This window comes from Schistocerca americana, chromosome 6 (genome assembly GCF_021461395.2).
Source record: "Schistocerca americana isolate TAMUIC-IGC-003095 chromosome 6, iqSchAmer2.1, whole genome shotgun sequence".
Lineage (NCBI taxonomy): Eukaryota > Metazoa > Arthropoda > Insecta > Orthoptera > Acrididae > Schistocerca > Schistocerca americana.
In genome coordinates, this window is record NC_060124.1 from 378,153,184 (window position 1) to 378,180,945 (window position 27,762).

Consider the following 27,762-nt stretch of genomic DNA (forward strand, 5'->3'; position numbering starts at 1 on the left):
GATGTAGATGTAGATGTAGGACAATGCAACGTGTTACACAGCTCGCACTGTACATGCGTGGTTCAAACTCTATCGTACTTCCCTGGCTACCAAACTCTCCGTATTTAACCAAATCGATAATCTGTGAGATCACCTCTACCGGGCTGTTCGCGCTATGGATCCTTAACTGATAAACGTATCGCAGCTGGCCACAGCACTTAAGTCGGCATTGCTCTACATCCCAGTCGGTAACTTTAGAACCCCACTGACTTCCTGTTCGTCTCTCAGCGGTCAGTGCCGGAAAATGTGGTTATTCAGGCTTTTGACAGGGGTGACGTTAATGCCACTGGACAGTATAGTACTACAGATTTTCTGTAGGATTAACATCGGGTGACTTAGCGGGTCATTCGAGGTGAGACAACATATTTGAGAGTTCGTCACGTCAGATTAGGAACATACGCGTGTAGTAATGTGAAAACGCTATTTTCGCCTTTTGAAGAAAGTGGTGTCCACAACTTACTCATCATGGAGATGCAGAAGAAAAGGCAACATACGGGCGCTGAGAATGTTGAAGTAACATCGTGGTTAATGTTTACTGTAACCTGAATTACTCGGCTCACCTCCCAATGGCCCGCTGATTCACCCGATGTTAATCCTATAGAAAATTTGTAGTGCTGCACTGTCCAGTGGCATTAACACCGAAGAACACCCCATAATATCACTGTACCACCTCCTGCCTTCACACACTATGGGCAAAACGCCTTCGTCGGGCCGTCGGCGCCCCAGACGCCTCGCAAAATAAGACTCGTCCGACCTCACTACACGCCCCCAGTCAGGTGCTCTCCAGTTTCTTTATTCTTTTCCAACTGAAGATATGCAGCTCTGTGTGACTGCGAGCACCAGTCTTTGCGAGGTACCGTACTCCAGATGTCCACTGCATACAATTCTCTTGTCAATGTGCCCTCGGAATCTGATTGACATGGGTCTGTATTCACTCACAGCAACAACTCGCACCGGTTTTGAAACCGACAGTAATTGACAATGCATGACACTCGTCTCTGTTGGTTACAATCCTTTTGCGATCACTGTTCTTTAAATACGTTTACGTGGGCTATAAAAATTGCATATTGCGGACAATATTTCCTGACAGTGTTGTCCGGCAACACGAATTGCAGCCATATGTACTACATTACCGGCCATTATTTCCTAGAAATGTTTGTGGCAATACATTTCCGGGACAGAAGTTTTCCCAAAGAGACAAACTATTTCCAGAAAATGTACGAATGCAAGCTAATGGATGTGAGCGAAGCTCTCCTGCTTTTACGAGTACATCACGCAAGGCATCAGAGAAATCGAGGTTTGTGGATGCGTTTATTTTTCAAGCAAGCGGAATGGGCCAGAAAATTTAACTAGTGAACTACTGCTGGTACATACCTGTTCCAGAATTTGATCAGAATGTCCAAACACGATATCGAGCATCTCGTACATGCAGTCTGTCCCAGAATTGTTAAAACTGAGAAACCGTATACCAGTTAAAACCAGTTTAGTGACCATCCTTCGGTTTCTCGCTACTGGTAATTCGTGTACAAGTTTAATGAACCTGTTTGAAGTTCACTATTCATAAATGAGCTTCACGGTACCAAGAGGTATCCAATGCTTTGTTAGAAGGACTGAAAGATTTCATTAAGGGAAGTCTGATATAAGAACACAAATTTTATACTATCAATTCCTGCCTCATGTAAGAGTACATCTCGAGACAGTATGAAACTCATAACATCAATTGCAAACCAAACTGATGAAGAGCCACCTGCGCTTACACTCATCTTAAGCAACTTCTTTGTCTTGCTTTGGCGTAGACTGTAAGACTTAGGAATTTTGTGTGCGTTTTATCAAGCGTGATTCCGAGCTCATGGGAAACACTTTGCCAATTTTTTTTTTCAGATTGCACTCTTTGTAAATATTAATTTAGACGTCCCATAACTCTGGTTGTAGATGAATGGCATTTATAAAATTGTTCTATCTTTTGTCCACTTTTCCATTCCTCTGCACAACAAACTCACGACAACAAACAACTACAGCAAGTGTCTATTACGAAATGGATTCGTATTTTGCGAATATCTATTGACGTCAGCTGTTTGTGACACGCGACAATTTATGCCGGACCGGGACTCGAACCCGAATTTCCCGCTTATCCCGAGCGCTCCCTTAACCACTTCCGTTATCCTTGCAACGCCTCCAGGACCGACCCAAACCTCCATATGTCTCGTTGTCCAGAACCCTTACGCTCGCTCATTTCGCTAGATCTGCACAGGTAGAGACAAATATCTTACTATCGTCATTTTACCCCGTCGATACCGTTTATAGCGGTGTCACTTTTAATGACGTGTTGGCTATAACTACGAAATCTAACGGTCCTGTCTAAATCCTATGTGACGCTGTATTTAAAAGATTTCCCCTAATACGACATTGCTTATTACGAGGTAATGTATAAAACGACGTAATTTTTATTACATTTTCGGAGAAACGTATCGGCTACAACGTCCAAAGTTCATTTTTATTTGTTACGCATTTGGGGATTACTAACAACAACATAACATTTATTTTCAAACTCTTTTTATCGGCAGACTGTTGGTTTCAAATCATGCGTTAAAACAAAAGCACGTCAAATGCAAAATGCTTACGCACACCTTAAATGCAGAAATAAAACAAAGATAACTGAGTACCTTATGTAAAATAGCATACTGTAGTATGCTATAGCGTATTGTATTTTAAAGTTAAAGCAACAAATCGAAAAACTTAACAATACTGTCTTTGCTGTGACTGTAGGACACTAGAAAATTAAATTCCAATAAATGTTATTTTATCAAAGTATGGAAGTCGAATAATAGTTTATTTTTCACTGATGATTTGTGGTTATGTGTGTTAGATATTTTCAATGAGTTAGGTATAGTACATCAGAATTGTACGACATTTTACAGAAATGAAATGAAATGATCGTATGGCATTGTTGGCCGGGAGACCCCATTCGGGGTTGAGAGGCCGCCGTATTGCAAGTCCTTTTTTGGTGACTCCACATCGGCGACTTGCGAGTCAATGATGATGGAGGACACACAACACCCAGTCCTCTGCCGGGAATCGAACCCGGGCCCCCTACATGGTAGGCGGTAACGCTACCGCTACGCTATGGAGGCGGACTACAGAGAAACGTAGTACAAAATACAGCCCTTCCCTCACGTAATTTATGAAGCGTACGGAATACTGTTTATTTGCTACCACTGATTAATTTTTGTACCTCTGTAACTGGAACGAAGTGGTGTCATTCATGACTACTACACTTACAGCACGTTTTAAACATTCTCAACGTTTTATCTCATTCATTATCGAACAATGTGTTCGACATTACTGAACAGTTCAAATTGACGCTACTTCTTTCTTCACTTATTACAGGTTTTATACATTTTGCTGTCATTTTATTGATGTCCGTACCGTATGAACATAAAGAAAAATTCCTCTTCAGTCACTCTCCATCAATACTATACTCTGAATACTCTAGATGTACTGGATTTCTGCTACTTTTTGAAGTATTAACTCTATGACAGTCGTAAAGTTACGGATAGGAAATTTTTATCAAAAAACAAAGCGGGATTAGCCGAGCGGTCTTGGGCGTTACATTCATGCACTGTGCGGCTGGTCCCGGCGGAGGTTCGAGACCTCCCTCGGGCATGGGAGTGTGCGTTTGTCCTTAGGATAATTTAGGTTAAGTAGTGTGTCAGCTTAGGGTTCAAAAAATGGCTCTGAGCACTATGGGACTTAACTTCTGATGTCATCAGTCCCCTAGAACTTAGAACTACTTAAACCTAACTAACCTAAGGACATCACACACATCCATGCCCGAGGCAGGATTCGAACCTGCGACTGTAGCGGTCGCGCGGTTCCAGGCTGTAGCGCCTGGAACCGCTCGGCCACCTCGGCCGGCTCAGCTTAGGGACTGATGACCTTAGCAGTTAAGTCCCCTAAGATTCCACACACATTTGAACACTTTTTTGCTATCAGGAGAAAGACAACTGGCGTTCTATGGGTCGGAGAGTGGAATGTAAGGTCCCGTAATCGGGCAGGTAGGTTAGAAAATTTAAAAAGGGAAATGGATAGGTTAAAGTTAGATATAGTGGGAATTAGTGAAGTACGGTGGCAGGAGGAACAAGACTTCTGTCAGGTGAACACAGCGTTATAAATACAAAATCAAATAGGGGTAATGCAGGAGTAGGTTTAATAATGAATAAAAAATAGGAATGCGGGTAAGCTACTATAAACAGCATAGCGTACGCATCATTGTGGCCAAAATAGATACGAAACCCACGCCTACCACAGTAGTACAAGTTTATATGCCGACTAGCTCCGCAGATGATGAAGAGATTGATGAAATGTATGATGAGATAAAAGAAATTATTCAGGTAGTGAAGGGAGATGAAAATTTAATAGTCGTGCGTGACTGGAATTCGAGAGTAGGAAAAGGAAGAGAAGGAATCACATTAGGTGAATATGGAAAGGGGGTGAGGAATGAAATAGGAAGCCGCCTGGTAGAATTTTACTCAGAGCATAACTTAATCATTTTGGTTCAAGAATCAAAAAAGAAGGTTGTATACACGAAAGAAGCCTGGAGATACTGAAAGGTTTCAGATGGATTATATAATGGTAAGACAGAGATTTAGCAACCAGGTTTTAAAATGTAAGACATATCCAGGGGCAGATGTGGACTCTGACCATAATCTATTGGTTATGAACTGGAGATTAAAACTAAAGAAACTGCAAAAAGGTGGGACCTGGATAAACTGATAAACTGACAGAACCAAAGGTCGCAGAGAGTTTCAGGGAGAGCATTAGGGAACGATTGACAAGAATGGGTGAAAGAAATACAGTAGAAGAAGAATGGGTAGCTTTGAGAGATGAAATAGTAAAGGCAGCAGAAGATCAAGTAGGTAAAAAGACGAGCGCTAATAGAAATCCTTGGGTAACAGAAGAGATACTGAATTTAATTGATGAAAGGAGAAAATACAAAAATGCAGTAAATGAAGCAGGCAAAAAGCAATACAAACGTCTCAAAAATGAGATAGACAGGAAGTGCAAATTGGCTAAGCAGGCATGGCTAGAGGACAAATGTAAGGGTGTAGAGGCGTATATCACTCGGGGTGATACTGCCTACAGGAAAATTAAAGATACCTTTGAAGAAAAGAGAACCACTTGCATGAATATGAAGAGCTGAGATGGAAACCCAGTTCTAAGCAAAGAAGGGAAAGCAGAAAGGTGAAAGGAGTATGTAGAGGGTCTATACAAGGGCGATGTTCTTGAGGACAATATTATGGAAGTGGAAGAGGATGTAGACGAAGATGAAATGGGATATATGATACTGCGTGAAGAGTTTGAAAGAGCACTGGAAGACCTAAGTCCAAACAAGGCTCCGGGAGTAGATAGCATTCCATTAGAACTATTGATAGCCTTGGGACAGCCAGCCCTGACAAAATTCTACCATCTGCAGAGCAAGATGTGTGAGACAGCCGAAATGCCTTCAGACTTCATGAAGAATATAATATTCCAAACCCAAAGAAACAAGGTGTTGACAGATGTGAAAATTACCGAACTATCAGTTTAATAAGCCACAGCTGCAAAATACTAACACGGATTATTTATAGACGAATGGAAAAACTGGTAGAAGCCGACATCCGGGAAGATCACTTTGGTTTCCGTAGAAATGTTGGAACACGTGAGGCAATACTGACCCTACGACTTATCTTATAAAATAGATTAAGGAAAGGTAAACCTACGTTTCTAGCATTTGTAGACTTAGAGAAAGCTTTTGACAATGTTGACTGGAATACTCTGTTTCAAATTCTGAAGGTGGCAGGGGTAAAATACAGGGAGCGAAAGGCTATTTGAAATTTGTACAGACACCAGATGGCAGTTATAGGAGTCGAGGGGCATGAAAGGGAAGCAGTGGTTGGGAAGGAAGTGAGACAGGGTTGTAGCCTGTCCCCGATGTTATTCAATCTGTATATTGCGCAAGCAGTAAAGGAAACAAAAGAAAAATTCAGAGTAAGAATTAAAATCCGTGGAGAAGAAATAAAAACTTTGAGGTTTGCCGATGACATTGTAATTCTGTCAGAGACAGCAAAGGACCTGTAAGAGCAGCTGAACGGAATGGACACTGTCTTGAAAGGAGGATATAAGATGAACATCAACAAAAGCAAAAGCAAAACGAGGATAATGGAATGTAGTCAATTTCAGTCGGGTGACGCTGAGGGAATTAGATTAGGAAAAGAGACACTTAAAGTAGTAAAGGAGTTTTGCTATTTGTGGAGCAAAATAACTGATGATGGTCGAAGTAGAGAGGATATAAAATGTAGACTGGCGATGGCAAGGAAAGCGTTTCTGAAGAAGAGAAATTTGTTAACATCGAGTACTGATTTAAGAGTCAGGAAGTCGTTTCTGAAAGTATTTGTATGGAGTGTAGCCATGCATGGAAGTGAAACGTGGAAGATAAATAGTTTAGACAAAATGAGAATATAAGCTTTCGAAATGTGGTGCTACAGAAGAATGCTGAAGGGTAGATCACATAACAAATGAGGAGGTATTGAATAGAAATGGGGAGAAGAGGAGTTTGTGGCACAACTTGACTAGAAGAAGGGATCGGTTGGTAGGACATATTCTGAGGCATCGAGGGATCACCAATTTAGTATTGGAGGGCAGCGCGGAGGGTAAAATCGTAGAGGGAGACCAAGAGATGAATACACTAAACAGATTCAGAAGAATTTAGGTTGCAACAGGTACTGGAAGATGACGAAGCTTGCACAGGATAGAGTAGCATGGAGAGCTGCATCAAACCAGCCTCTGGACTGAAGACCACAACAAACACAAAGTCACAAAAGCCTCCAGGCCCGCACTTCGCTACTAGATATGAGGCTCACTCATAAAGCACAAATGAAAAATAATGTCATCTAATATTCCTATTTCGAAACCAAGAATATGGATTTTCTATCCATGTTTTACCGTATTAGAAGTTCACTGCCACGCCACGAAGAACGCTACTGTCGTTCTTTGCTTCCGTTCTGTAACACGGCCAGTGCACTCCTTAGATTTTGGTATGCTGTAGGAAACGTTCAAAGACGGCTGACTAAAAATCAGAAGTGCGTCTGGTATTAGGCAAACATCTGAAGGAGTCACGCGATGTACCTCGTTCGTTGTTTCTGGGGCGCCACATTAGGTTCCGGTTCATCATATTTCGGTTATTTTCGTATTATAACTTGCGTGTTATGACAGTTTGCCGTTTTAAGGCAAAGGCGCAATGAAAATTTATCATTCTAGGTGCGATTGGTTGCAATTAAATGACAGTTAATGACACATCGTCTGCAAAAGTCGTAAGAAAATTTACAATGAACTGTTTTCCAAGAACCACTATGTGTATGAGCGTTAGCCGGTCGTGCGGAGTTATAGCAAGTTTGTTCGAAGCTACATATACGCTGATTGTTTTTTCATCTTTGCGTTTGTAACACATTCTGAAAATTCATTATTCATTTAAAAGTAGCATGTTCTGCAATATTCGATGTTATATATGTAAAACAGTGTTGCTGTCTCACTAACGAGTTTCCTCCATTTTGAGACTTCAGTCCGATTAATAAACAAAAGATAGGATTGCTGCCAGTGACACAACCAACAAAATATTTATTTTCTTTGTCACAAATATCTGATAGTTTTTTCATAATCAGTTTTCTCCGAATAAGTTGGCATTTCCGAGGTTGGTTAGGCAGGAACCTAAGAATAGTACAGGTTAAACTTGCGACTTTCGGAGGTGTGTTAACCAGGAACCTAAGAGCACAACTTAAACTGCTGCAAATGAATCGAGCAGCATTCATACCTATAGACCTGCTTGTAACAAAGCTACGATCGAATCCTTAACAACGATTTCGAAAATTTTCGGTTAAGACAAAGATTGCACCACACGAGCGACGGAGATGTCACGTGACCGCTAGGCCCCTTGATTGCACTGCTTGCACCAGACCCAACACATGAAATGGTCCTTCCGAATGACAATTTTTACGAATTTCATACATTCTGGCTCTCTAAAGCGAATTACTTTGGCACTCAACGTTGACTTTAATTTTATTAATAATGATTCTGTTTAAAATCAATGGAGAAAATCTCTACAGGGCGTGGAACATATGCTTGCAATGCCTAGGAGCGGTAGAAATAAGTAACACCCAAACTAATATCTGTAAGATCTTCAGAGTCTCTAGGATGCTGTCTGCTAGGTGTTAACGATATTGTAACTTTATTTTCTGTAAACCAGTATCTTGTAGATGTGAAATGACAAACAACTTAAAGAGAGTTCTCAAATTTTTATCATCTTTTTTTTAAAAGAATAATGACTATACTGTTAAATTTAATACTTTCTGGAACAGAGTGATATTTATGAAAGAATGAGTTAACTTCATTTTTATGTTAAGAATTAAATCAGGACAACAATGACCATTACTCTCAAGTCACACAGCTAACAGGCCTCTTCAGTCTAGATAAAGCAGATTATTTACAGGAGTGTAATATATGGGAGGCTTTTTTAAAATTTTCTTTCAAACTTATTGGGAGTCCTCAGTTTCTTGTTTTATTTCTGATTTAAACATGTAGAAGACTTGCACCTAAGAACACATAATTTTATTCCGAAGCGTGGACAAAAAGGAGAGATTTAAATGAGAACTATTTTTGTCTTTTTGTGATGGTGCAATCATACATCATTTGTAGTTCATTCTTGTTGTTAGCAACACGTACTACTACAGAATAAATACATTCCAACACTTTTGTAGAGGCCCCTACAAAAGTTTGGTAATCTACTTCGCACAACATTCACACTCCCCATTTCATCTGAATATATTAAGTTTTTTTATTGAGTACAGATCGGTAGTAAAGTACCTGACAAAAAATTCGAAGGTCTTGGGTTAGATCTTCGGTCATTCCTAGGATTTTTGTCGCTGATCACTATTTTCAGCATTGAAAACGTTTGTTAATGTGAATAATGCTTCCATATAATGTGGTTCCGTATACACTTAAAACTACTAACTGGATTCAGTGATCGGATCAAGGCACGGCATATCACCACCTATGACACAATGGGTAGTATATCACAGTGTGGTTTCAAACCAATCTTCATGTTGATGACAGCTTTACCTTTTTTACCTACTTCATTACTCAGTTGCATTTCCGCATGTGATAATTCCACAAGATAACAAGGACTAAAATTTGCTAAATAATCCAGCACCTGGATCTTCAGAGCGGCGTAATGACGATACTTCTAGTTGGGAAAAAATGCTGAACTGAGTTTCTTGTTTAATTTATATATTTCACCTTGTTATTCAGGTGGAACCCAGCGAATCTAGCACACAGTCTGTACATTTAGTGTAAGAGTGGTGTTAAGAGTGCACTAATTGCAAGTCAGTACCTTATGGCTGGCAAACGGGTCCGTGCAGTAATTGAGACACTATAGCTATGGTTGGAAAGATCGTGGTTCAGATCCCAGGCCAACACGATTTCAAGAAATATTTTGGCTCCGTTCGAGTAGTTCTTCGCTGACAGCACTAAAGTGACAAGAAATCCAAAGCAAGTACACCAGTTTTTCCAGAATTTGTATGCTTTAATTTCATTATATTTAGAGACATAATGTTCATAATTAAAATATGAATAAGGCAACTCACCAGAAATTTGTGTACAGCCTCGGAAGATATTAATTGATCTCACTCATGATGATGCGCAAACCTCCGTCTCCTGCAAACAAGAGAGTTGCACAATTACGCAATGCCAATTATTACGGAGGCAACTGGACACTAACTGAGCATTAACAAGCTATAACAACGCTTTCTACACAGTGAAACACGTCATTAACGCATGCACTGCAAAAAGTAAGTAACAGATAACCATCGAAACCTATTTTCGATTACAAAAATTGATACAATGCGCGTCAGCAAGAATGATGAAACAGATTCAATTTAAAAACGAATATTTTCTTTTAATTTAAATTTTTACTTCTGCAATCTGTATTTATTTATATTCAATATGTGTTTCGCCTTTTATGTTAACGCTGCTTCAGTGCATTGAATCAGGAATAATATAGTTTCACAGAGTTCACGTAAGAATTTTTAAATTAACAAATTAATACTCGAAGTTATTCGTTGTTCCGGTGGAAATCTACATTTCCTCTTATCTGGTTATGTGGTCATAGGTTAGAAACGCAATATCGACAACTTTTTTGTTTGTTTTACAGTTCTCATATTTTGTAAAGTAACTACTATGGAACATGGAACATCACTTCTCAACAGTCAAGAATTGCAGATTTTTTTTACCGAGAACTGTGAGCGATTACTGTTATGTTAGTTCACATGGTCACTCTTTCCTCATTTGTTTAAGTGAGTGTGGCCAACCAAACGACTGTTCTTTCCTGCTCTCTCTCTCTCTCTCTCTCTCTCTCTCTCTCTCTCTCTCTCTCTCTCTGTGTGTGTGTGTGTGTGTGTGTGTGTGTGTGTGTGTGTGTGTGTGTGTGAGAGAGAGAGAGAGAGAGAGAGAGAGAGAGAGAGAGAGAGAGAGAGAGAGAGAGTGGGGGGGGGGGGGGCGGGGGAGAGAGAGAGAGAACTTGCGTTTGTGGCTAGGACGGCAGATAGGTAGTTGAATGTGGTTATAAAACCTGAAACACATATTTCGGCCCAACAGACGAATAAGTGTCAGTGTAAGTAATAATTCATTAAAGCAAGGATTATGCTGAAGACAGGTTTTTAATTTACAAGTATTGCACCTAAAAACAAAATTCTATTACTTGAGATTAAATCCACCGAAGAAGCCTTAATCTAGAAAGGCAAAACGCATGTGGAACATTAATAAATGTAGAATGCTGTAGGGAAAAAATGGCGTTTCAATTTAAAAATGGAATATTTATATGCTTGCTGGGGGGAAATGGTCACACCAGCAAAAGTGTTAATTTAAAAATCATTGCAGACGACTATCTGCTGATAAAACAAAACAAAAACGCATGTACCATTAAAGTAGAAAACCAAGTACAAAATCTGGAACAAAGACATAAAAGAACACATAGATGACGGCACAACGGTATATAGTCACTTACTCATTGGAGCCAACATTGAGTTGAATTCGTGTAGATGAACCGTAAACATGCCTGACGCACAATCACGGCCGGTGTATTTGTGGTTTTGAGTGTTAATAACATTGCTCCACTGTTTCTGCGGTATTTCGATGAACTCTGCTAGAAAGTAAATACGACAACAACGAACGAACAAAAAAGCAAACTCGGTTTCGAAATGGCAAAGACAGAAAACAAACGACGTTGACGCCAATGTGGTCGGTGTATCGATATTGGCCCAACGTCCTTCGATGTTTGGTCGAAATACCGACAGGCAACGGTGTCGTACCAACACTGGAGCCAACGTTGGTTCCAGCGCTATTTCACCGATCGACACATTGGACGAGCCAGTCTAAGTGAAAGTAACAATGAAGAAACGCCTGTATTTTAAAAAGTATTTTATTACTAAACATATTTGACCAGTAGCCGCAGACAATCCAAGAAAATTAACAGTTTCAACTCTGCAAGGTAACTCTACAACTTTCATCAGCCTATTGGGCAGAATAAAGTCTGTCCTGCACAATTTGAACACCTCAATCCCTAGATTATGCCAGAATGCTTTTTTCTGTCCCTTAGCTTAATCCATCACGTCGCCTCGAGGAAATAGTTTGACCAACGACGCATCGTCAGAGTCTTACAAGGAAAGAGGAAAGATGGAAGCACAGGAAAACCCATCTACACTGAAATGTGAGTTTTATGGCCCACGTTGTCGAGCCAACACTAGAGTGATACGAAAGAAGAGACACTACAATCTGGAAGCAATAGCATCATTCGTACAATTTCTAACATTTAATAGGAACAAAAATGACTTCTACTACTCATGAACATACCTTGACTACAGCAGAGAATAATGACAATTGTGATGTCATAAAAACATTCGACCATATCTCTTATGATTTCGAGGTACTGGACAAACAAATCAGAGCAATTTTAAAAACAAACTGAATTTTTCACACACACACACACACACACACACACACACGAGTATTGCCCTGCTTCTTAGTCACAATAACACTTATCATGACCGCGGTATCCATGGGTTATCTACTGCTTAATTCGACGCAATTCCTTAAAAGTTAATCGACGAAATAAATGTCACTAAAATACAAAAAAGCAAGGGACAAGGTCGTCTTAGTACATGAAACAGTTCGGAAAACACCATTTCTAAGCTCTAGTACTAGTAACATCAAGGCCCGGCATCACTTAAATTACCGACCCGGACAAAGGCTTCGCGAACACACGACATCTGGACGAAATCGGATTATTTTCTCCGATCCAAACAGTGTATCGAACATAATAATATCACATCTGCGTCTCGGACATGTGGAGTGAACGTACGGCTGCACGATAGGCGACTCAGTTCTCGACACTTCATGCACTATCAATAACGGCAGGAACGGCTCTCGACTTTTATTCATGGTAGAGCGTTCGACGTGAGGACATTGGGAGTCGCCATATTGGATTCATTAGTTGATAGTTTTCGTATCATAACTTTCGTGTTATGAAAGTATGCCTTTCAAGGCAACGGTACATGTAAAATTTTTAAAAATACGTCGTTGCTGCCATGATTTGTTATAATTGAGCGTCACATAATGACATATGCCCGGTTAAAGTTTTCAAGAAATCTAAGTTACAGCATGAAGTCTGAGGTTTCGACACAGTAAAGAAAAAACGTGACCTCCAGTTCTAATTGAAATGAAGTTCATTGTTTTGAACGACTTGTTAATCACCTCTTGGGAACCTAACGATAACGAAAGTCGGTAGACAGCTCTTTTTGTCTTAGATACAGCGTATGACGCCAGAATGACGTCACGTATAGTTTTTTAATATACACACATCAAAAAAAGTTTTGCATCACCTCGGTTCCGAGAGTTCTGGAACTTGTACAGAACACTGGAATAGAGATCAACATAAACATCATTTCCACCCTTTTTATTGCTCATGAAAACCACACATTGCATGTTGTACCACCATACAGTGAGACCTTGAGAGGTGGTGGTCCAGATTGCTGTACACACCGGTACCTCTAATACCCAGTAGCACGCCCTCTTGCATTGGTGCATGCCTGTATTCATCATGTATTCGCAAGTTCATCAAGGCACTGTTGGTCCTGATTGTCCCATTCCTCAACGGCGATTTGACATAGAACCCTCAGAATGGTTAGAGGGTCATGTCGTCCATAAACAGACCTTTTCAATCTATCCCAGGCATGTTCGGTAGGGTTCATGTCTGGAGAACATGCTGGCCACTTTAGTCGAGCGATGTCGTTATCCTGAAGGAAGTCATTCACAAGATGTGCAGGATTGGGGCTCGAATTGTCGTCCATGAATACGAATGCCTCAACAATATGCTGCCGATATTGTTGCACTATCGGTCGGAGGATGGCGTTCATGTATCGTATAGCCGTTACGGCGCCTTCCATGACTACCAGCGGTGTATGTCGGCCCCACATAATGCCACCCCAAAACTGCAGGGTACCTCCACCTTGCTGCATTCGCTGGACAGTGTGTCTAAGGTGTTCAGCCTGACCGGGTTGCCTCCAAACACGTCTTCGACGATTGTCTGGTCAGGGGCATATGCGACACTCACCGGTGAAGAGAACGTGATTCCAGGCCTGAACGGTCCATTCGGCATGTTGGGCCCATCTGTACCACGCTGCATGGTGTCGTGGTTGCAAAGATGGACCTCGCCTTGGACGTCGGGAGTGAAGTTACGCATCTTGCAGCCTATTGCTCACAGTTTGAGTGTTTGAGTCGTAACACAACGTCCTGTGGCTGCACGAAAAGCATTATTCAACATGGCGTTGCTGTCAGGGATCCTCCGAGCCATAATCCGTAGGTAGCGGTCATCCACTGCGGTAGCAACCCTTGAGCGGCCTGAGCGAGGCATATAAGCGACAGTTCCTGTCTCTCTGTATCTCCTCCATGTCCGAACAACATTGCTTTGATTTACTCCGGGACGCCTGGACACATCCATCGCTGAGAGCCCTTCCTGGCACAAGGTAAAAATGCGGACGCGATAGAACCGCGGTATTTACCGTCTGGGCATGGATGAACTACAGACAACACGAGCCGTGTAACTCCTTTCTGGTGGAATGACTGGAACTGATCGGCTGTCGGACCCCCTCCGTGTAACAGGCGCTGCTCATGCATGGTTGTTTACATCTTTGGGCGGATTTAGTGACATCTCTGAACAGTCAAAGGGACTGTGCCTGTGGTACAATATCCACAGTCAACGTCTATCTTCAGGAGTTCTTCGAACTGGGGTGATGCAAAACTTTTTTGATGGGTGTAAAACGTACGAAACAACATACGCGCCAGTCCGTATTAAGTCACAATTAACGAAGATTTATTATAATCTACTGATTTCCAATCAATGTGATTTCTTCAGACACACAAGAGATCGTCGTTTACCCGGGACACTTTATACCCCCCCCCCCTACACACACACACACACACACACACACACACACACACACACACACACACCGGGACGCCCACGGACGCCCTCAAAACCAGGACAAATCCGGGGACACGTACCAGCCCTATGACGGCACCTGTCGCGCCACTGCAGTAAAAAATGAAATGATCGTGTGGCATTTTTGGCCGGGAGGTCCCCGCCGGGTGTAAGTCTTATTTCAGATGAAGCTACATTGGGCGACTTGCGCGTCGGTAAATGATGAGAGAATGATGAGGACAACACAACGTCCAGTCCCCGAGCGGAGAAAATCTCCAATCCGGCCGGTAATCGAACCCACAACCGCTGCACGCTAGGCAAGCCCGTAACCACTTAGCTAAGAAGGCGGATGCCATCACAGTTTTAACTATGGGGGAACAAAATCACTCACGCAAGTTTTGCATCAGAACAACAGTGTGGTTCGGAGTGGTAACAAGTAACTCTAGGTAGTGTTTTTCGGTGTACGAATTAGCTTTGCAGTGTTGTATTTTGTTTGCAAGTAATATTTCTTCTAATTGCATCTTTAGTTGTTTTTGTACATATTGTAGGGTACAACAATGTGTATCACGCGTAATAACAATGGGAGCGTTCAACTACCACAGTGTTACGTTGGAGTGACACCGAACATAGCAGTTTAGGGTTGTAGCGGACAAAATAGATAGTATAAAAACTAATTTTTTATGTTCTCTTTTTTCTTTATCCGTCCCGACAGCTGAGAGGTCAGCGTGACGGATTGCCGTCCTACGGGCCCGGGTTCGAGTTCAGGCTGGGTCAGAAATTTTCTCCGCTCAGGGACTGGGTGTTGTTTTGTCTTCATCATCATGCCATCCCCAACCGGCGCGCAGGTCGCCCAGTGTGGAGTCGAATCTAGTAAGACCTGCACCAAGGCGGCCGGACCTACCCCGCAAGCGGCCTCCCCGCCAATGACGACAAACGCTCATTTCATTTTTTCTTTAACGGACAAAGATCGAGAAGACACGACGTAAATGGGATGAAATTAACAAGAAGGATGCCGTAGAAAAGTCAGATTTCTTGTAATGACAATCAGGCGAGAGAGAGAGGACTGTTCGGTTCCGAGGAGTACATTAGGCAATAGACAAAACAAAGAGGTGGCCATGAAATCTTTTTAAGGAATAGAAAATTTTCTCCCGAGAACATCAGTGATAAAAGGAAACGAAATGTTACAAACTTTTTGAAAGTTTAGATGTCAGCTTATGCCTTTTGAATAGAATGAATTCTTAAATGCAGTGTGCAAATATGCAGAGCAACTGGAAATGAAGCATCGGTTCAATAACATTGAAATGAAGGAGAGTAAAGACTTTTACTATGATTTTATGAAAAGACATGAAGATTTAAAGCGGAGGGCTGCTGAGTCCACGAATTTTCAGCGAGCCGCAGGTTTCAGCAAGGAATAAGCTGACTGATTTTTTGACAGCCATTTATGATCTACATAAAGTATTTGTAACAAAAATGGTTCTTTTTCCATACTATTATTTCATATCCTACACACTCTTCAAAAATTTAAATGACCAGGATTCAAAGAGTGTAAAATACAAAAAAGAAGAACTTATTCGAATTTCTTAATTCTACTTGATAACCCTGCAACGCTTCACAATTGCTAAATTTTCGTGGGAATGGGAATACGTCCTGGTCTGGGGGAATTGCGTCAGGACATAAACTTCGGCTTCTCGTTCTGACTTCATCTACTCTGGAAGTATGGAACACAAAATTATAATAAATCCTGTAGAATGTGAATGAAAAAGATCTCGAAAATTTTTTGACTCATTTAATTCATTGTTTCGCATGATACTCTAATAAATATTTGGAGAGACATGACTATATATTATTTGTAAACAACAGTGTACAGGTTTATGTTAAAATTGACTGCGAGGAAGAAAACGCTGTGCTGTACAACTGTGCGGTTTAGTTTTCTTTTCACAGTCGATTTTAACTACGATAGCAGGGCATTCAAACTGCAACACAGATTACTTCTCCCATTGTACACTCCTGGAAATGGAAAAAAGAACACATTGACACCAGTGTGTCAGACCCACCATACTTGCTCCGGACACTGCGAGAGGGCTGTACAAGCAATGATCACACGCACGGCACAGCGGACACACCAGGAACCGCGGTGTTGGCCGCCGAATGGCGCTAGCTGCGCAGCATTTGTGCACCGCCGCCGTCAGTGTCAGCCAGTTTGCCGTGGCATACGGAGCTCCATCGCAGTCTTTAACACTGGTAGCATGCCGCGACAGCGTGGACGTGAACCGTATGTGCAGTTGACGGACTTTGAGCGAGGGCGTATAGTGGGCATGCGGGAGGCCGGGTGGACGTACCGCCGAATTGCTCAACACGTGGGGCGTGAGGTCTCCACAGTACATCGATGTTGTCGCCAGTGGTCGGCGGAAGGTGCACGTGCCCGTCGACCTGGGACCGGACCGCAGCGACGCACGGATGCACGCCAAGACCGTAGGATCCTACGCAGTGCCGTAGGGGACCGCACCGCCACTTCCCAGCAAATTAGGGACACTGTTGCTCCTGGGGTATCGGCGAGGACCATTCGCAACCGTCTCCATGAAGCTGGGCTACGGTCCCGCACACCGTTAGGCCGTCTTCCGCTCACGCCCCAACATCGTGCAGCCCGCCTCCAGTGGTGTCGCGACAGGCGTGAATGGAGGGACGAATGGAGATGTGTCGTCTTCAGCGATGAGAGTCACTTCTGCCTTGGTGCCAATGATGGTCGTATGCGTGTTTGGCGCCGTGCAGGTGAGCGCCACAATCAGGACTGCATACGACCGAGGCACACAGGGCCAACACCCGGCATCACGGTGTGGGGAGCGATCTCCTACACTGGCCGTACACCACTGGTGATCGTCGAGGGGACACTGAATAGTGCACGGTACATCCAAACCGTCATCGAACCCATCGTTCTACCATTCCTAGACCGGCAAGGGAACTTGCTGTTCCAACAGGACAATGCACGTCCGCATGTATCCCGTGCCACCCAACGTGCTCTAGAAGGTGTAAGTCAACTACCCTGGCCAGCAAGATCTCCGGATCTGTCCCCATTGAGCATGTTTGGGACTGGATGAAGCGTCGTCTCACGCGGTCTGCACGTCCAGCACGAACGCTGGTCCAACTGAGGCGCCAGGTGGAAATGGCATGGCAAGCCGTTCCACAGGACTACATCCAGCATCTCTACGATCGTCTCCATGGGAGAATAGCAGCCTGCATTGCTGCGAAAGGTGGATATACACTGTACTAGTGCCGACATTGTGCATGCTCTGTTGCCTGTGTCTATGTGCCTGTGGTTCTGTCAGTGTGATCATGTGATGTATCTGACCCCAGGAATGTGTCAATAAAGTTTCCCCTTCCTGGGACAATGAATTCACGGTGTTCTTATTTCTATTTCCAGGAGTGTATACTGTTTCCCTGCATACGCTTCCCACGCCCGGGTTCCCGGGTTCGATTCCCGGCGGGGTCAGGGATTTTCTCTGCCTCGTGATGGCTGGGTGTTGTGTGCTGTCCTTAGGTTAGTTAGGTTTAAGTAGTTCTAAGTTCTAGGGGACTTATGACCACAGCAGTTGAGTCCCATAGTGCTCAGAGCCATTTGAACCATTTTTCCGTGCATACATAATTTAAAAATAAAAATTGTACACTCAACAATGTGCTGTCTTATTTTCTCCATCGCTGTCGGTTTTAACAGAAAATCTGTATATTCGCAAAGTTATATTTATGGTGTGTCGACTTATGACTAGAAAACTACTAAGCGATTTGAAGCGGCCGAAACTTTGTAACACTACCTGTTCGCAGATTAAAGTAGACTCCGTGCAAACAGGCCTCGGAGGGCATAACAGCATCGACCGACCGCCATGCCATCCTCAACAATAGGCTTTACTGGTTGTGGATATGGAGGGGCATGTGGTCTCCCGGCCGTTGTCAGTTTTCGTGACCGGTGTCGCTACTTCTCAATCAAGCAGCTTCTCAATTGGTCTCAGATGGGCTGCGCGTGCATTCCGCTTGCCAACAACACTCGGGAGACCCCGAAGGCCACCCATCCAAGTGCTAGCCAGGCCAGAAAGCAGTTAACTTCGGTGATCTGGCGGGAACCGGTGTTACCACTGCGACAAGGACGCTGGTTGCAGATTAAAATTACGGGAAATAATGCGACTGAAGCTACTCTCCTCACAGATGTATCTGTTGGAGATGTGGGTCTCATTCCCTGTATACCAGAGGCGTAAAAACATGCTTGTACCATGTGCCGCAAACCTCACCCCGTGACTATGTAAAGTAGGTGAGGAAAAAAATTTAAAAAATAAATAAACCATATACATATTTACTTCACATCATTTGTTTCACAGATATTCATTTCATTTAACAAATGTAATTGCAACAAAGTATTTTTGCAGAAACATTATTTATACAAGTTAATTTGAAACATGACACTCCGAAAACCAGTACTCGAAGTGAATAACCTGGGACTGAACTTTATAAAAGACTTATTCAACTCTGATGGCATCTGCACCACTTAGTTTGCATACAAAACTTCAAACCCGACCACGTTTTTCTTCTTTTTCTTGAGGTTTTGTCCCGCATCGGTGCAGGGTCGTTATTGTTATGAACGGATTCGATATGGTTACTTTAAGGGTTCATCAGATACCCTTTCCTGTCTGACGGGAGGCGTGCTAAGGTAGTCTGTGCTGTTGCGGTTACCACTGAGTCCGGATGGCCTAATGGTAAGCGAATCTGCCTACTAAGTAGAAGACCTGTGTTCAAATCTCAGTCCAGCACAAATTTTCAGCTTACCCCATTGATATCAATGCCCATTGGCAGTTAATCTTTAATTCCTTTGTGACTTGATTTATAGTGGCTGCAGGATGATGGCCATTACTTCCGATATGTTCTCTATATTTTCCAACCATCTGCAGTTCTTATTGCACCCATTATTTCTCTAATAATCCTCCTTTCCAGTACCTGTGTGTTCATCTTTAGGCATTCAGATCCATATAAACATTCTGCTCATACCACTGTGGTGTAGTGTTTTAGTTTTGGTTTTTTCTCTAGATATACATTTCTTGTTGTAAATATTTTTGGTCAAACCTTATGCTCTTTCCATTTTGTTAATATTTACATCTATTGTAGATTTTTCTAGTCCATTCTGTTGTACAGTTTCTCCAAGATATTTACATTTATTTACCTGCTCTATTTTACCCATTTGTGTCTATGAATTCTGGCGCATTATTTAATATTTGTCATGAATTTTTCAGCTGAAAGTTTGAGACAAAGTCCTGTTTGCTATTTTTTCCAGAAGGTTTATTTGAATAACTGCTTCTGCCCGGTTTTCTGAAAATATTGTAAAATCATCCGCAAAAGCCAAGCAGTTTACCTTAATTCCATTTGATTTCCTTCCGAGAGTCATTGCTTCAATTTTGTGATTTTTTAGCTCCGAATTCCAGATCCATACTTTTTTCTAGAACATAATTAAACAGTATAGGTAATAAACCACCACCTTGTCTAACACCAGTTTTTTTTTCTTCAATGGCTGAGATACTTCTCCCATGAATTTGACTTTAGATATTGTACCTGTAAGTGTTTCACGAATGACATTTGCTAATTTTGATTTAATACAAAATTCTCTAATGACCTTATCTGTTGTTTCTGTGTCTATACAATCAAATGCTTCCTTGAAATCAATAAATTGCACTATTATTGGTTTGCAGGTAACATTTTATGGCGAATTATTGACATCATTATTATTATTATTCTTGGCGGCAGTGATCAGACATAAATCATTGGCAGTCTGAATCTTTCCAGGAAGAGGTAATGAGTCCAGCAATCAAATGATTTGCCGGCCGCGGTGGCCAAGCGGTTCTAGGCGCGTCAGTCCGGAACCGCGCGACTGCTACGGTCGCAGGTTCGAATCCTGCCTTGGGCATGGCTGTGTGTGATGTCCCTAGGTTAGTTAGGTTTAAGTAGTTCTAAGTTCTAGGGGACTGATGACCTCAGATGTTAAGTCCCATAGTGCTCAGAGCCATTTGAACCAATCAAATGACTTACAAACAATAAGACAGTATTGTACACACGTTTTAATTAGGTTGATTTTAAATGTGGATGCAAGATGTGGGTGAATCAAGTATCGCTAGGGAGAGAATCGGTGCTGAAGTAGCGTGTTTTGTAGCTTGTGTGGAGAGTTAGATTTCTTTCCTGAGGAGCTGTGGGTACCACCCGCGATGCACTGAGGATTGCTCCATTATTCTATAAATAACGATTGTTAGAAATAAGCAGTAACAATTGTTTAATTGATTCCTTAGTTCGTGATTTAATAAAGCAGCTAAAAAACCTAAAATTTACCTTTCATCATTTTAAAAACTTAAACGTTCAAAGAAAATCATTCACTCTAAAGTTTAGTTAGGTGGTAAAGTTGGTAAAGGGAGGGTGGGTGGGGGGCACGGCTGGGTGGAACTAGCTAATATCTGAATCCACCTTGGGGTACTGGTCTGAGAAAGTTTAGGGACCACTGTCTTATATGAAGAACGTGGGAAATCTCCCAAAATCACCCTCAAATTGACTTTCGTAGTGATGAATCTCTGAAATCATCGTCGCAAGTTCTTACTGGCATTCTGGACGTGTCCGTATACCCGCCTCAACAGTGGAATGTCAATTACGAACATTACGGCAACATAACACCCAATCCTCGAGAGGAGGAAACCATCGACCCGGTCGCACGCAACGGGTTTTGAGAAGGTCTCGATTCAAGGAGAGAAGAAAAAGGTTCTGTAACTTACACAGTTTTGTAGAGTAGTAAACTATCATTACTAGAAATTCAGAAAAAATACCGTAATAGATTCCTGAAGAGAGCATGTGGCCCCTCTTTGTCCCCTCTCCCTGGCGAACGCTTATGCGAAAGACTGTTGATGCTATACTTCGTCCATCATGATAATTACCCTGTCGTAAATAAACGCGGCAATCGGTCTGCTGCCGTAGTACTCGCACTGGTGATGCGCTCTTTGAAGTAGATCCTTCTTACTACATCTTAGGGATCTTATTACCACGTCACTATACATGAAATTCAGAAATTCTGATGTAGTAACAGCCATCAACGTTCTTCTTAATCATACGTTAGCTATGCAGTTTTTTATTTGAAAATCAGTGTACAGTCGCAGGCTCCGCATTGTTGAGGTCTGATTGTCGCAGTGTGAAAATGGTTGACGCTGTTTCCTGCTCCATTGTGGAACAAGCGCTTCGAACACCGTTAAAAATGGAGAGAAACAGCTTGTTCTTAAAATGTTGTTCACAAGTTTACAGAGAAAATCGACTTTGAAGTTTTCCGAGGAACCTTATTTACTTACGACATTTTGTAAACGAGACGCGCGGCTCAACAGGTAGCGTTGGAGAGTCGTAATCGTATGTTCCAAGGGTCGCGGTTCGAATTTCGTTTTCGTCTGTTTATCTATTTTTTTTTTGTTTTTGTTCAGTTTCAAACCTACATCATTTAAATATGAAATTCACCAAATTTATCCTGATAAGCAAATATCTTATATTTTTTCTTCCAGTTTCTGATTATAGTTGCAGATTTCATTGCAAAAATATATTCTACTATCGATATATAAAAGATTGTAAAATAAAGGGGAAAAAGTGAAAAATCGAACACTTTGTTTTGGACTGGATTATGCGCACAGCTTTATACCACAGATGTAGTCTCACAAGAGCCAGAGTGATAAGCATCATCGAAACATGGTAAACAATTTTCACGACATCGAGCACACCGCATAAATGCTGCATTTTTACAGTTTCTATCATGCAACTACAATCTGAAGGCAATAAAATTGATCTGGAGCCAAATTAAGGGATTTGTCACGAGAAATAACACGGCATTTAAGCTACCAGACGTACTGGAAACTAATGCACAAAGCTTTGCCACCCGTCACTGCCAAACGCCGGCGGGATGCAGGACAGTGCATTAAAAAAAATTATAATAATAAAAAAGTGGCGCTTGGGCTTCGTGGATTCCGTTGTTGATCAGCTCTTTATGAATGTAGCATGACTGTTCCACTACTGAAATGAATTTCTCGGATTCGAATGCGGAAGGAATTCAGAAACTACCAGACGACTGACTGTAGGTAATTCCTTCAGTGGCTTCAATATTTAACTATACGGTGAGCTCACTGCAATAAGCTTCTGCGTCACACATAGCTCACGCAGAAAAATTACGCCATGTTTAAGTTAGGAATTTTCTCCGCTCTGGTTCTTAATTACAATACTATGTTAGCTAAGTCCGACAGCACATTATGTTTTCCGTCTGCTCCCCGAAGAAGCGCATTGCCAAATTTCCAGAGTTTTGGCGAATATAATTTCATTCTGTTTAAAAATTAAATGACGTTCGAGGCTGTAGTGTTTCTCTGCTTGTCTCTTTCTACGTCGCAACTGCAACTGTTAACAAGTTACTGCAGGTTAGTTGCACCAGCTGGCTGGCCAGTGCTCTCCAAGTCGAAAGCGCCGGTAAAATTCTTATCCTGTATTATCGCTCAGTCAATGTGCCCGTAACGCACAGCATAACGTATCCTTATCATCGTACTTCGTACTCGAGACTACTTGGCTATCGCTCCACCTCCACGTGAAACGAAACCCAATGATATTCCAGCAAACGCGAACGGCGAACGAATACATTGTGCAACGTTTACATCAAGATTATTTTTAAGATGAACGCAGTATATCATGACGTCGTTTGATTGGTTAAACTGAAAATAAGATAAGTCGTTACACATGTTCCACGGACATCGCAACGCAACAGTAAAGAGGCGGCAGAAGCGCGGTGTGGGCTTGGTTGTGACAGCGCGGCTGCCAGACTGGCAAAGCGTTAGTCCCGTGGGCGGCGGGGGGGGGGGGGGGGGGGGGGGGCGGAGCGAGCGCATGGCGGTCAAGGTCACAGCAGGCCTGGCGAGACGTGGAGGGAGCGCAGGGGCAAGCAGAAAGCTGTTCCTGCCGAGTTATTAAGTAACGCGGCCTGTAGGTGCTGCATGCTGTACGATCTGGCGCGTTCGTATTTGTGACACAGAAAAGGCGCCAACGTAACGTAATAGCTCAGTATACGCAATATACAGAAAGGAAACCTGAGGACCGCTCCTTCGATTTGTATGAAGTCAAGCGTTGCGCCAGACGCCTTTCAGAAGCCGAGTAAACGAGAAAAGATAGCTACTTACTACTGCGCCTGAAAATGGGCATTCATACGAAAAGGAAGTAATACACTGACGAAAAAAAAACTGCCCCACCAAGAAGGATTTGTGCCCCGTAAACGAAAGTTCTTAGGCGTGTGTCTACATCTGAGATGCTTTCTATTCAAATTTCGCTATAGTCCTTCGACCATAGATACTATTAGACTGGCCTTGCTGTGCAGAAGGTATAGGGCTGGTGTGGCTCCAACACAAACCACATGACTGTTGGAAAAACGTGGCGAGATTTCAAATCAGCGGTCTGCCATCCTATGTTTGTATCATATTTTACCCACATTTCTCAATTGACTGCCAAACGCTTCCAACAAAAATTACTTTTTTATTTGCGAAAAATTATGTCAGAACTACGTTTGACCTGGATTTGTTCACAGTACCATTTATAAAATCTAACAAATACATGGAACGCCCCTCTGGTGGGCAGCGGGACGAAATTACTATAAACTATCAATTAAAGTAAAATGTCGTTAAAATTCTTTTAAACAGTAAGAGTGGGCTCGTATCAAAGCTTTAAATATTGGATCCGTCGCGTTTTGAGCTCTAGTCACTTATGAAAGAAAATGGGATATAGGAATTATGTCAACTATAGGTGCCAAAATTGCCGACTTTAGGAGCAGGTCCATTTTAGATATCAATTTTAGGTGCACTTCAAAGGTTCAGTTCCTGCTATTTTTAAAAAAGTTTAAACTATCAGTTTAGAAAAGTGATGTTTTAGATGAAAGGTGAGACTTTGAAGTTTCAGAAAAAATTTAGGAGCCTACATTTATTTAATAGTATTAGCAGGTGGAAAAAAATTCTCTTCATGTGTCGACTATAGGTGCTCTTACCTTATTATAATCTCACTTGTATATACAAAAAGGCGCGTATGTGCAGATGGCTTAAAGTTTTTCCGTTTCAGGGCCTGTATCCAAAGCTACCTTCGGTTTTCATCCTTCGGGAACCTATGAATAGGAACGAGAAACAGTTATACTTACTTCTGTAACCGAATTATCACTTTCCAAAATGTAATATGAGTCTGACTTTACAGGCATCACTTTCAACTCTTTAATTTACGTGATACTCTATTTCAAGGGTAAAAAACATAAAAGCCACTTCAGTAGATTTCAATAAACGCATCTGCACTATCATAGAAACACACGTGAAATGTAATGCCATTTCCCCCGACAAAACGCTGAGTACAGCCATAAGTGCAACACGAAACAACCATGTTTTGCCAACATTCACGTGACTTTAGCCCAGAGATGTTGGAGCCACGAAAATGACGTCTGGGCCAGTCTATTATATTTATGGTCGAAGCTCCAGTCACATAAGAGTGGCGCTAGTGGAGCCACTATGAGGATGCAAAACAGGCCTGATTTAAGTACACGCTGTAACCATAGTGAGGGCTGGTTACCTTTGATATTACACGCGGTGAGTTGGCTTCAGTCAAGAACACCTTTAAGGCGACAAAGACGCCGTTATCTGTACCTCAATGAGTTCGAATGAGGTCGTGTAATAGGGCTACGAGAAGCTGATTGTTCCTTCTGAGACACTGTAGAAAGGCTTGGCAGGAATGCAGCCACTGTACATGATTGCTGGCAGCGGTGGCCATGAGAATGTACAGCCGAAAGAACACCTGGCTCCGGACGGCCACGTGGCACTGCCGAAAGAGAAGACCATCGTGTCCGGCGTTTCGGCGTTGGCTCCGGCGCATCGTACAGCATCGGCAATTTGAGCAGCAGCTGGCACCACAGTGACACAACGAACTGTCACAAACCGGTTACTTCAAGGACAGCTCCGAGCCACACGTCCTGTAGCAGTCATTGGGCATTCCATTGACCCCAAACCACCACCATTTGCGACTTCAGTGGTGTCGTACGAGAGCTCGTTGGAGGGCAGGGTGGAGGTCTGTTGTGTTTTCTGATGAAATCCGGTTCTGCTTCGCTGTCAGTAATGGCCATGTATTGGTTAGGAGGAAGCCAGTTGAGAGCCTGCAACCAACAAGTCTTCGTGTTAGACACACTGGAGCTACACCTGGAGTTATGGTCTGTGTGCGATTTAGTACAACAGGGACACTCTGATGGTTAACCTGCACACCCTGAGCGCAGATTTGTATGTCCATCTGGTGATTCCATGTAATGTGCTACCGTCCATGAACAGCATTCCAGGGTTTTTCTCCAACAGCATAACGCTCACCTGCATACCGTTGTTGTAACCTAACATGCTCTACAGAGTCGACATGTCTTGGCCTACTCGGTCACCAGGTCTGTCTCCCATCGAGTACATATGGGATATCATCGTACGTCAGATTCATCAACAAACAGCATTAACCGTCCCTGTATCGACCAATTAAGTGCAACAGTAATGGAACTTCATCCCACAAACTGACATCCAGCATGTGTACAACACAATGCACAAGACGTGCTTCCATTCAACATACTGGCGGTTACACAAGTTAATAATGTACAGTGTTTCACATTTGCAATTGCTTATATCGCGCTTACATTAACCTGTTGTATTCCAGTGTTACTTAAATATGTTAACAAGACAAATGTTTTCCTGAAATTTCATTAATGTACATTAATTATTTGTTACACGAATTCTTTACAGACGAATGGAAAAACTGGTAGAAGCCGACCTCGGGGATTCCGTAGAAATATTGGAACACGTGAGGCAATACTGACCCTACGACTTATCTTATAAAATAGATTAAGGAAAGTCAAACCTACGTTTCTAGCAATTGTAGACTTAGAGAAAGCTTTTGACAACGTTGACTGGAATACTTTCTTTCAAATTCTAAAGGTGGCAGGGGTAAAATACAGGGAGCGAAAGGCTATTTACAATTTGTACAGAAACCAGACGGCAGTTATAAGAGTCGAGTGGCATGAAAGGAAAGCAGTGGCTGGGAAGGGAGTGAGACAGGGTTGTAGCCTCTCCCCGATGTTATTCAATCTGTACATTGAGCAAGCAGCAAAGGTAACAAAAGAAAAATTCGGAGTAGGTATTAATATCCAGGGAGAAGAAATAAAAAATTTGAGGTTCGCCGATGACATTGTAGTTCTGTTTGAGACAGCAAAGGAATTGGAACAGCAGTTGAACGGAATGGACAGTGTCTTGAAAGGAGGATACAAGATGAACATCAACAAAAGCAAAACGTGGATAATGGAACGTAGTCGAATTAAGTCGGCTGATGCTCAGGGAATTAGATTAGGAAATGAGACACTTAAAGTAGTAAAGGAGTTTTGCTATTTGGGGAGCAAAATAACTAATTCAAAATGGTTCAAATGGCTCTGAGCACTATGCGACTTAACTTCTGAGCTCATCAGTCGCCTAGAACTTAGAACTAATTAAACCTAACTAACCTAAGGACATCACACGCATCCATGCCCGAGGCAGGATTCGAACCTGCAACCGTAGCGGTCACGCGGTTCCAGACTGAAGCGCCTAGAACCGCAAGGCCACACCGGCCGGCAAAATAACTAATGATGGTCGAAGTAGAGAAGATATCAAATGTAGAGTGGCAATGGCAAGGAAAGCGTTTCTGAAGAAGAGAAACTTGTTAACATCGAGTATAGATTTAAGTGTTAAGAAGTTTCCGAAAGCATTTGTATGGAGTGTAGCCATGTAGGGAAGTGAAACATGGACGATAAACAGTTTGGACAAGAAGAGAATAGAAGCTTTAGAAATGTGGTGCTACAGAAGAATGCTGAAGATTAGATGGGTAGATCACATAACTAATGATGATGTATTGAATAGAATTGGGGAGAGGAGGAGTTTGTGGCACAAGTTGACAAAAAGAAGGGACCGGTTGGTAGGACATGTTCTAAGGCATCAAGGGATCACAAATTTGGCATTGGAGGGCAGCGTGGAGGGTAAAAATCGTAGAGGGAGACCAAGAGATGAACACACTAAGCAGATTCAGAGGGATGTAGGTTGCAGTAAGTACTGGGA

General features: G+C 42.3%; 1 protein-coding gene across 1 annotated transcript in view; it reads right to left on the reverse strand.

Moving 5' to 3' along the window:
• LOC124619362 (ATP-binding cassette sub-family G member 1-like) overlaps window positions 1-27,762 on the reverse strand; it is a 779,674-nt gene that overhangs the window by 344,321 nt on the left and 407,591 nt on the right. Inside the window, exon 4 of the mRNA XM_047145685.1 lies at window positions 9,714-9,783. The gene's annotated coding sequence lies outside the window, so the exon portion shown is untranslated. The remainder of the gene's footprint in view (window positions 1-9,713; window positions 9,784-27,762) is intronic.